This window comes from Sciurus vulgaris, assembly GCF_902686455.1.
Source record: "Sciurus vulgaris genome assembly, chromosome: 13".
NCBI lineage: Eukaryota > Metazoa > Chordata > Mammalia > Rodentia > Sciuridae > Sciurus > Sciurus vulgaris.
The window spans coordinates 31,847,354-31,859,682 of NC_136474.1; the positions used below are offsets into that span (position 1 = coordinate 31,847,354).

Below are 12,329 nucleotides of genomic sequence, written 5' to 3' on the forward strand. Positions count from 1 at the left end.
AGATGGTAATGGGACAGGAGTAGGCAATGTGACAGAAGGCAATGTGACGGAAGGCAGTGGAATAGGAGATGGCACTGGTACAGAAGCAGGGAATAAGCAGTTGGGTGATGAGGAGTTCTGTGAGGTGGTTCCCCATGAGAGTGTCCTTGAGTCACAAGGAGGAGTCAGGATGGGACCTGGTAGAGATGGAGGGCAGGCCATGGTTTTAGGAGGATGAGATGGGGGAGAAGAAAGTCCATGTGACTGAAGTAAATGTTCCAGAGGAATCACAGACTGTGGTGAATGAGAGGCACTTAGGAATGAGTGTGACCCCTCCAACAAGGATGAAGTCCTTAAGTCTCCAGAGGAGGTGGAAGCCAGAAGCAGATTGTGCTTGTGCACAGATGACGGGGAAGGCAAGAGGAAGAAGGCAGTGGCCAGAACATCCTGCACAGGCAGTGTTCATGATTGGTGGACTGTGTCTTTCTCTGGTTTGCACTTTTCATCTGGGTCATCTTGTAAGACATGGTAAAAGCTGCTGTCTTCATGAAGGTTCCCTAGGTGGCTGCAAGAGATAGGAGGCACAGGCTGTAGCTGGTGCAGATGGGTCCAGGAGATAGGGCAGGTGGGAAGGGGTGGGCACCTGAGGTATATAACCTCTCACTTCCACATAGTCCATGTTTACAAAGCCCTTATTCTTTCATACCCCAGAGCTTTAGTGAGATCCTGCCCTGTGAGAGCATTATGTTTTGGGATCATATCATGGGCCACAGTCAGGATACAGGAAAATGTGGAATGTTACTTATCTCTGTAGAAGGGAGAGCAGACCTTCAGTCTCTTCCACTTCTCTCCAGCAGTCTCTGTAACCTAAAAATGGAGATTGGGTAATTGTGGAGAGGGAGGAAGCACCAGTGTTCAAGGCCACATGACAGGTGACAGGGATAGAAAAGCACAGAGAAGTGTTGCACTTTGTCATTTCCTTCCACCTCCATTAGCCCCACTGTACTCATAATCACCGTGTGGGGAGAAGGATTGGACAATCTCAAAGAGGAATGGGTCTTAGGAAAGTAAGGGCTTGTCTACACTTTGACCAGTAAGTCCTACCTCCAAATCCAGACAGCATGGCTGCATGATGGCCCATGTCATCTTACTGGACATTACCCATCCCTGGACCAGCACATCTTCATTCTGATCACAGAACCTGAGTAGTTTCTATGGTATGATGATTTCCTTCCTGAATCCTCCCTCTCTTGTCTCTGCTACTGACATTCTCTGGGATATGACTTCAGTCTCTTGGGTCAGGGGATAGCAAGTCACCTCTGGGCTGTGAGGACAGGGCCTTATCTTTCAGAATGTCACTCTTCTTCCTGGTGTTGCTATGTCCCTTCTTTACATTTTGATGCTGATGCCTTTAGATACCTTTTGATGCAACAAGAAAGAAAAAGAGTCTGGTGCCCCATTGACCCTCTGCTCTCCTAGACCAGTTATACACATTCCATGTTTCTGAACAACATAACTATTTACAGTTAGCTAGTGAGGACCACTTTATGAATGTTTTTAAAGTGGTAAAATGTTCTATTTTTCTTCTTTGGAAAACACCAAAGGGAATTTTCTCTCTAATATGCACCATGAATGTCCTCAGTCACTACTCCTCCACACAGGATCAACTCATTTCCACAGGCTCTTCTAGGCTGCCAGGCAAGATTCTGCTCCCTGAGGCCAGAGGTGACTTCAGCCTTTGATGGAGGCCCTCAGGGCTCACCACAGCCCTCACATCAGTCAAATATACAGGAAATACTTATTTTTTCGGAGATTCCACTGAGAGGAAGATGACTGATGGACCACTCTTTAACCCTGTCCTTCTCCAGGGGTTCCCAACTCTCTCAGGATTCCAGACTTCTGACACTGAGTCAAAATATGTGTTTTTTTTGTTGATTTTGCAGCTAACCACTTGGATAGTCTGGGAGCTTCAGATAGGAGAAAACCTAGTGCAAACTTCTTCCCTGCCTTGCCCCACCTGTCCCAGAATGATGCTCTGTTCTGTCCTGAGATTTGTATTTTTTGAAGTGTCTCTAGTTATTTTGGAAAAGTGGAAAGAAGAGTAGACAATAGAGAATCTATTTTTCTGGTGGGTCTGGCCTGAAGGTTTTTTACCTTGGGTTTTTCCTTTTTCTTTGGTGGTGGCAAAGATGGATTATCCTGGAGGCAGTGTAACAGGAGGAGAAAGCCCCAGTCCACACACAGAGCCAAGGATCATATCCACTGCCAAGGTGGTGAAGTTGGGGTTCAGCCATGAGGCACTAATACTATTCAGAGGAAAGAGAGGATTCTCCATAGTAAATCGCACTGTTTTGGACAAATGAGTCCTGAGTTGTCTCTGCAGCAAGGGGGAGTAGGGCATAGGCCTTTATCACAGGGCTGTGCTCTCTCATCACAAAGTGATCCTGAGAGCAGAGGACGGTCAAGAAGAGGCTTCACCACACCCTGCCCCACCCTCCAGTCCAGCCTGTCTTCCACCCTCCTGGGTCTTCAAGGTCCCTACTTCCAACTCTACCTGTTCACCTTTCCCTAGGAGGCCTTAATTTATTTCATGTTATTTTTGCCTGGCACCCAGACATGATCAGCTTCCTTTTAGATCTCTCCTTAGCTTCCTCAGTAGTACACTGTTTGGATATTGGGTTGTTTCTGTAGTTGTTACTTTGCAGGGATTATTACTTTCATGTTCTCTCTCTGCTGTTCCAGCTTTCTCACATATTTTCTTTCCTTCAATCAATACATAGAACTGAAATCTGTTCTTAATTCGTTTTGTGCATTTTGAATGAAATTTCTTCATGATTGTTTTCTCATTAATTTTATTTTCTTCATGTAGAGGGTCTTCAACAGCACAACAAAAACCTAATTAAATATACAATTATTCCAATCTAGAAGAACAGGTATAGAAAATGAAAAAAAAAAAAAAAGGCTGCAAGGAAATTTTTTAATGATTCTAGTATATTTTCTTCAACTTCAATGAATGCTCAGTTGCAGAAAAATGGTTTGGGATTTTCTGTATGCATAGTCACACACCAAGACACAAACCAAGTTATTCATGTCTGATATGCATATCAATATGCACCGTTTAATATGTGTAAAAATGGGAGTTTTTTTATTTTACAAAGGAAATATTGAATCCATAAGTCTGTGTTTTATGTCAAATTTGGTAAGTTTCTAGCCTTTGTTTTCCAAGAGGTTTTCTTTCCCCTTCTTCCTCCTTTCTCTCTGAGTCTCTCTTTGTATGTGTGTAGGTAGCCTTTCTGATGGGGATGTGCAGGTCATTGGCACCACTTGCTGAAAAGATTTCTACCCTGTGCTGCTGTGTTGGCTCTGCTCTTTTACTATACACCAACTGACTAAAGTGATGTGGGTCTGTTTCTGGTTTATATTTGCTCATACTTCATTGCATTTCTTATCTACTTTCATGACAAATTTAAGTCTGTAGCTGTCTTGTAATCTTTGTCTGATTTTGTTATTGCTTTAGAGCTGTCCTGATACTTGTGAATTAGAATGTAGCTCTTTTGCTTTTATCTTCTGGAAGAGATTAACTACAAATGTATCTTGAACTGGTGGAATGGCCTTAGTGGTTCAGTATCTGATAAGTTACATTTCTATTCAGATTGGTAATTTCTTTTTGAGTTCAATCTAGCATATTTGTTTTGCAAGAAATCAATTGATTTCATGCAGTTTCTTGAATTTAAAAACATTGAGTTCTTTGTGGTATTCGTTGCCTATCTTTGTAATGTCTATGGAATCAGTATTGATGCTACCCTATTACTTTCTGATCTTCATCATTTATATATTTTTTCTTTGATATATTGCCTAGAGGCTCATAGATTTTGTGATTTTTAAAATATTTGTATTTTTTATGCAGTCTTGTGCATCAAACCCAGTGCCTCACACTTACTAGGCAAGTGGTTGATCTACCATTAAACTACAGCCACAGCCCCCATAGTAATTTTTACTTGACACATAATCACACATATTTATAGGACTTAATAGGCCTAATGTCGTGATACATTATTTCTTTGCTGTGAAAAAATTTAAACTCTACTTTGTAGCAATATTGAAATATACAATACAATATTTACTATCATCCCTATATTAATCAGCATTTTGTCTCTGTGAATGAAATACATGACAAGAACAACTTAGAGGAAGAAAGTTTATTTTGGGTTCTACAATCTCCATGCTGGGCACTAGTGAGATACAACATCAGTGAATGGACATGGCAGAGGAAAGCAGCTCAGTTCATTGCAGACAAATATCATAGTGAGACAGGCATGTTGGCACACACCTGTAATCCCAGTGGCTCCAGAGACTGAGGCAGTAGGGTAGAAGAATTGCAAGTTTAAAGCCAGCCTCAGAAACTTAGCAGGGTCCTAAGTAGCTTAACAAGACATTGTTCCAAAAAATATCATAAAAGTGCTGTGGATGTATTTCAGTGATTAAACATACCTGGGTTCAAAACATGGTAAAAAAATTACAAATAAAAGCAGAGAAAGGGAGACGAGGTAGAGAGCGAGAGAGCGAGAGAGCGAGAGAGCGAGAGAGAGAGAGAGAGAGAGAGAGAGAGAGAGAGAGAGAGAGAGGCACTCTCAAACACCCAGGGACAGAAAAAATGTTTTCTAATGCTACATTATTCTCTCAAAAGGCACACCTCCAGTGACCTAATGTCTCCAGCTACACTCACCTGTCTGAAAATAGACTGTGGTCATTTCAAATTATTAATTCATGTGAAGGAGTAGTTCACATATGAAGTTACAGATCACATTATCCAGTCTTCTTTTTTTTTTTTTTTTAAATTTGAAAATGGTCTTTTCTCCTCTGAATATTTCTGCATTATCTAACACATGTACTTTGGGTGGGGGGGGACACGCCTAGATTCAGACCGTGATAATCACCATTCTCTAGTGGACTTTTAAAAATGAGTTCCCCACCCTTTGATTTCCTGCCATTTGCATATAATGTGTATGTATGTTCTTTGTTAGTGCTGCTTAGTTTGTTTTGCATTTACTCTGCTTGGTGAAGGAAGATATAACTATCCTTGATTAGATCTCAGTCTTTAAGTGAGTCTGGTGTCACGAAAGACTCATTTCCCCAATTTCCTCATTTTCTCATTTCCTCATTTTCCCCACTGTGATGGGACACACAGTTTGGAGGGAGCAGGTTAGCGTGCTCCTGGGACATGAGTCAAGTGAATTTGAGAAGATGTGTGAACTTTATTCTTCACATAGAAGCTGGAAGACCTGGTCATTGTGGATCCTGGTGGTCCCTAGGAAAGAGATGTCTCCCACACAGAAGGGCTGTGGGTAGGCTGTCTGTGAATCATCCTCTCTCAGCCTATGGTGATGAGTCCTGGCTATGGGTGCCCCCTATGGTAACCTGCTAATGACATTGCCTAGTTAAAGCCAAGTAACTCTCACAGAGTGGGCTTGTGGTTTCAGAAGTTACCTGCCAAGGACCTGCTGTCTTAAGGTGCTAGTATCACAATGCAGGGTCATGTAGCAAGGAGGATGTGGTGGTTTCCCCAGTCTTGCTCCTTACACAGCACTTCATCTGCCAATAAACTGGTACATCCAAGGGTGAAGTAATCACACCCATGAGAAATCAGATATTGCTGAGAAGATGTCTGAAATGTAGATTTATAATCCTGTCAGAAGCAACGTATGTTGCCTTAGGAAGGAGGTATTTGAAGAGGTTACAAGAGGCATAGTGACCTAAAGCCTGTCATTGTATACAAACAGACCCATGAAACAGAATAGAGAAACCATAAATAAACCCATGCATGTACAGCCACTTGCTTCTCAGTAATGGTGCCAAAAACGTTTTCTTGGAGAAAATGACATACGGTTCAACGAAGTATGTTGGAAAAAAATGGATGATCACGTGCAGAAGACTGTAGATTGACTCCTGTTTCTCATTCTGTACCAAAAAGATCAACTCATAAGCCATCAAAGACCTTAATGAGGACCCAAAACTCCAAAACTGCTAGGGAAAGTGTGATGTAAATTTTTAAGATTTTGGCATACTTGGTAGTTTCCTGGTTAGGACTACAAAGGCATAGGCAACAAAAGAAAAAAAATTCATAAACAATATTTCATCAACTAACCAAACAACTTCTGCACAACAAAGGAAGCAATCAGAAAAGTGAAGAGATGATCATCAGAGAGATAAAAGTTTGCCAGCTGTACATCTGACAAAACTCAAAACCACTTAACAAAAAACAAATCAATGAACAAAAATCGAAAAACCTAAGCTGACATGTTGAAGATTTGGACCTACTTTTTCTTCTATAATCTGCAGGGTCTCTGGTCTGAATCCAAGGTCCTTGATACATTTTTATTTGTGTTTTGTGCAGCGTGAGAGATAGGGGTTTAGTTTCATTCTATTGTACATGGATTTCCATTTTTCCCAGCATCATTTGTTGAAAAGGCTATCTTTTCTCCATTGCATATTTCTGGTACCTTTGTATAGTATGAGAAAATTGTATTTATTTGGGTTTGTGTCTGTGTCCTCTATTCTGTACCATTGATCTACCTGTCTATTTTGGTGCCAATACCATGCCATTTTTGTTACTATTGTTTTGTAGTATACTTGAAGTTCTGGTATTGTGATACCTGCTGCTTTACTCTTTCTGCTAAGGATTGCTTTAGCTATTCTGGGTTTCTTATTTTTCCAGATGAATTTCATGATTGCTTTCTCTGTTTCTGAAAGGTATGTCCTTGGGATTTTAATTGGAATTGCATTGAATCTGTATAACACTTTTGGTAGTATGGCAATTTTGACAATATTAATTCTGCCTATCCAAGAACATGGGATATCTTTCCATCTTCTAAGGTTTTCTTTAATTTCTTTCATTAGTTTTCTGTAGTTCTCATTGTAGAGGTCTTTCACCTCTTTCATTAGATTAATTCCCAAGTATTTCATTTTTTTGAAGCTATTGTGAATGGGGTAGTTTTCCTAACTTCTCTTTCTGAAGATTCATCACTTATGTATAAAAATGCATTAGAATTATGAGTATTGATCTTATATCCTGCTACTTTACTGAATTCACTTATGAGTTCTAAAGTTTTTTTGGTAGAATTTCCTGCTTCCTCTAAATATATAATCATGTCATCAGCAAATATGGATAGTTTGAGTTCTTCTTTTCCTATTTATATCCCTTTAATTTCCTTGGTCTGTCTAATTGCTCTGGCTAGACTTTCAAGGATAATGTTGAATAGAAGTGGGGAAAGAGTGCATCCCTGCCTTGTTCCAGTTTTTAGGGGGAATGCTTTCAGTTTTTCAACATTTAGAATTATATTGGCCATCGGCTTAGCATAGATGGACTTTACAATGTTAAGGAATGTTCCCACTATCCCTATTTTTTCTAGTGTTTTGAGCATGAAGAGATGCTGTATTTTATCAAATGCTTTTTTGCATCTATTGCAATAATCATGTGATTCTTGAATTTAAGTCTGTCGATATGGTGAATTACTTTTATTGATTTCTGGATGTTGAACCAACCTTGCATCCCTGGAATAAAACCCACTTGATCATGGTGCACTATCTTTTTAATATATTTTTTATGTGATTTGCTAAGATGTTTTTGAAAATTTTTACATCAATATTCATTAAGGATATAGGTCTGAAATTTCTTTCCTTAATGTGTCTCTGTCTGGTTTTGAAATCAGGGTGATATTGGCTTCATAGAATGAGTTTGGGAGGGTTCCTTCATCTTTTATTTCATGAAATACCTTGAGAGGTATTGGAATGAGCTCTTCTTTAAAGGTTTTGTAGAACTCGGCTGAGAACTCCTCTGGTCCAGAACTTTTCTTTGTTGGTAGGCTTTTGATGACTTCTTCTATTTCATTACTTGTAATTAATCTATTTAAATTGTGTATGTCCTCCTGGTTCAGTTTAGGTAATTCATATGTCTCTAGAAACCTGTTGATGTCTTCAAGATTTTCTATTTTTTTGGAGTATAGAGTTTCAAACTTGCTTTTGTTTTGTATTACACTTTTGTCTGTTGTGATATTTCTTTGTTCATTCCAAATTTTAGTATTTTGATTATTCTTTCTTCTTCTCTTTGTTAGTGTGGCTAAGGGTTTATCAAGTTTGTTTATTTTTTCAAAGAACAAACTATTTATTTTGTCAATTTTTAAGTTTTTTGTTTCGATTTCATTGATTTCAGCCCTGATTTTAACTGTTTCCTGTTTTCTACTGCTTTTGGTGTTGCTCTGTTCTTTTTCTAGGGCTTTGAGCTGTGGTGTTAGGTCATTTATTTGTTGATTTTCTCTTCTTTTATTGAATGCACTCCATGAATTAAATTTTCCTCTAAGTGCTGCTTTCACAGCATCCCAGAAATTTTGATATTTCTTTGTTCTCATTTACCTCTATGAATTTTTTAATTTTCTTCCTGATGTCTTCTGTTATCCAAATAATATTGTTTAATCTTCAGGTGTTGGGGTGTTTTCTGTTTTCTACTCTGTCTTTTATTTCTAACTTCAATCCATTTTGTTCTGATAGAATACAAGGTAGTATCTCTATCTTCTTTACTTGCTAACATTAGCTTTGTGGCATAAAATATGGTCTATTTTAGAGAAGGATCCATGTGCTGCTGAGAAGAAAGTGTCTTCGCTCTTTGTTGGATGGTACATTCTATGAATGTCTGTTAAGTCTAAATTATTGATTGTGTTTTTGAGATCTGTGCTTTCTTTGTTCAATTTCTTTTTGGAGGATCTGTCCAGTGGTGAGAGAGGTGTGTTAAATCACCTAGTATTATTGTGTTGTTGTCTGTTTGATTTCTGGTACTGTAAAGGATTTGTTTGACATATATGGATGAGCCACTATTTGGGAGTCAGATATTTATGATTGTTATGTCTTGCTGATTTACGCTTCCCTTAAGCAGTATGAAATGTCCTTCTATATCCCTTCTGACTAACTTTGGCTTGAAGTCCACAATATCTGATATGCGGATGGACACTCTGGCTTTTTTTCTGTGTCCAGGTGCATGGAATGTTTTTTCCAATATTTTCACCTTTAATCTATGGGTATCTCTTTCAATGTGATAAGACTCTTGCAGGCAGCAAATTGTTGAATCTTTCTTTTTACTCTAATCTGCCAGACTATGTCTTTTGATTGATGAGTTCAGGCCATTAACATTCAGGGTTATTATTGAGATATGATTTGTATTCCCAATCATTTGGCTCATTTTTTTTTTTTTTTTTTTTGACACGACTTGGGTTCTCCTTTATTTGGCTGTTCCTTTAGGGTACTTCTTCCCTTTGCTGATTTACATCATTGTTTTTCATCTCTTCCTCATGGAATATTTTGCTGAGAATGTTCTGTAGTGCCGGATTTCTTTTTGTAAATTCTTTTAGCTTTTGTTTATCATGGAAGGATTTTATTTCATTGTCAAATCTGAAGGTAAGTTTTGCTGGGTATAAGATTCTTGGTTGGCATCCATTTTCTTTTAGAGCTTGAAAAATGTTGTTCCAGGCACTTCTAGCCTTTAGAATCTGTATTGAAAAATCTGCTGATATCCATATTGTTTTCCCCCTGAATGTAATTTGATTCTTTTCTCTCACAGCCTTTAAAATTCTGTCTTTATTTTGTATGGTAGCTATTTTCATTATAATGTGCCTTGGTGTGGGTCTGTTGTACTTTTGTATATTTGGAGTCCTATAAGCCTCTTGTACTTGATTTTCCATTTCATTCTTCAAATTTTGGGAAATTATGTAATATTTTTTAATTGAATAGATTGTTCATTCCTTTGGTTTGTTTCTCTGTGCCTTCCTCTATTCCAATAATCTTAAGTTTGGCCTTTTCATGATATCCTAAAATTCTTGTAGATTCTGTTCATGATTTCTTACCATCTTCTCTGTTTGGTCAACTTTGTCTTCAAGGTTAAATATTTTGTCCTCAATGTCTGAAGTTCTGATTTTTCTGCTGTTCTATCCTATTGGTTATGCTTTCTATGTAGTTCTTAATTTGGTTTATTGTTTCCTTCATATCAAGGATTTCTGTCTGGTTTTTTTCAGTATCTTTAATTCTTTATTGAAATGATCTTTTGCTTCCCATATTTGCTCTTTTAACTGTTGAGTGGTGCGATCATTCAAAGCCTGAATTTGCTTTTTCATCTCATCGTTTGCTTGTCTGATTGTTTTAATTATGTACATTCTGAACTCCCTTTCTGTCATTTCTTCTGCCATGCTGTATTGGATTTTATTGCTATACCATCTAGGTTTGCTTGGGACATTTTCTTCCCTTGTTTTCTCATATTGCTCAGGTATCTACCCCTCTAGTAGTGTAACTCTGAGATATTGTAGATATTTTGTATTGACTAATATTGTCTCTGTAGATTTTCAATAACTCACCTCTTAGCCCTCAGTAGCATGAAGTCTTGGAGGAACTTGATAATGAAGTGCTCCACTAAGTTGCTGCCCCCATAGGGGTGTTGGCCTTCAGGTGGGGTATATTCCATGTAAGTGGGCAGATGCACCTCCACTTGTTGACTGATTGTCAGCCAAAATGAGACTAGACTGCAGAATGGGGCATGTCTGATCTGGGCCTGTGTCTCTGGTTCTACTGCTCTGGTGGGAAAACCTTGCCCAATGGGGAAGACTCACCCTGTGGGGATGCTTTCCTGGGCAGCTCTCCTCTGAGATATTCCCTTCAGTCCAGAACTACCACCTGGACTGGGAAGCCTTCCTCTGCAACATTCCCAGGGGTCCTGATCTATTGCCTGGGCTGGGGAGCCTGGCCCTGCAAGGGACACCCTTGCTGAGTGAACCTCCTCTGCTATGTTCCCTGGGGACTGGAGCTACTGCCTGGACCTCAGACACTACTCTGCAAAAAGCTTCTCACTGTCTGGCCCTCCTCTGCAATGTTCCCGGTTGATTGAGTTCTTGGCTCCAGCAGGGGAGTCTCACTGGGCCACTCTACTCTATGAAATTCCCTGTGGTTCAGGTCTTCTGCCCCATCTGGGGAGCCTGACCAGTGGGAGAGACTCATTCAGTGGCTCTGAGTTGGTCCTGAGTCTCTCAATACCTCCTCTTCTTGACTCCTGGATCTTGTCAAAGGTCCTCTAGCCTCCTGTAAGTGTCTCAGGAAGGGAGCTGCCCTTCTAATGATGATGGTCATGCCCTCAGGAAAAATTCAGAATGCCTGCACCAGCCTATAAGGAAACCTCTGACTAGCTCAGCGATGCACGCAGGATGGCTCATCTGCCGGCTTGCTCTGCCTTGGCAACAGACCTCGGTGTTGTGGTCAGACAGCTTCACTCACTAATGAAGTCTGTCTTTGGCCTGGTGGTTGGGCAGGTTGGCTGCCTGCCGCCTTGCTCCACAAGGCATGTAGGTTGGGTGCCTCTCGGCTAGCTCCTCAATGCAGGTGGCCTGACTCACCCTCCAGTTCGCTCCTCAACTCTCAATGTAGTTTTGATTTGCATTTGCCTGATGGCTAAATTTGTTGAAACTTTTTTCACATAATTATTGTCTATTTGTTCTTCTTTTGAGAAGTATCCATTCAGTTCATTTGTCCACTTATTGATTAGGTTGTTTGATTTCTTTGGTGTTAATTTTTTTGAGTTCTATATATATTCTGTACATTCATTCTCTATTCAACAGTGACTGGCAATGATTTTTCTGCTTCTGTAGTCTGTCTGTAGAAATTGCTTTCTTGTCTGTACAGAAGTTTTTTAAATTGATGCAGTGTCATTTGTTGATCCTTGCTTTTATTTCCTGAGCAAAAACTAGAGTTCTATTTGGGAGGACATTGCCTGTTCCAATGTCTTGCAGTATTTTCCCCGTGTTTTCTTCTATTCTTTTCAAAGTTTCAAGTATTTTGTTAAGGTTTTGATCCATTTTGAGTTGCCAGGGGAGAGATAGGGATGTAGTTTCCATTTTCTATATGTGGATATTTAGTTTTCCCAGCATTGCTTGCTAAAGGAGCTGTCCTTTCTCCCATATGTGTTTTTGTCACCTTTGTGAGAAATCAGATGGTTGTAGTTGTGTAGGGTAGGTACTGTGTCATCTTTTTCACTCTCTTGGTCTACTTGTCTGCTGTTATGCAAGGACCATGCTGCTTTTGTTATCAAGTCTCTGCAGTGTATTTCAAATTTAATATTGAGAAGTCTCTAGCAGTGCTCTGTTTGCTCAGGATTGCTTTTACTCTCCTGTGTCTTTGATCTTCCATTTGATGATATTTTTGTAGTTTTATAAAGAATGTTGTTAGGTGGATGGTGCCTTCATTGAACTCAGTTATGAATTATTAATAACAATGATATTTCCCAAAATTTATTTCATAAAAGAATGAAGAGAGATGCACTATTT

The 12,329-nt window shown here is 39.3% G+C and overlaps 1 protein-coding gene across 1 annotated transcript in view; it reads right to left on the reverse strand.

Annotated features, from left to right (window-relative positions):
* LOC306643101 (pre-mRNA-splicing factor 38A-like) overlaps positions 1-12,329 on the reverse strand; it is a gene marked incomplete at its 5' end in the record, with an annotated part of 32,370 nt that overhangs the window by 19,680 nt on the left and 361 nt on the right.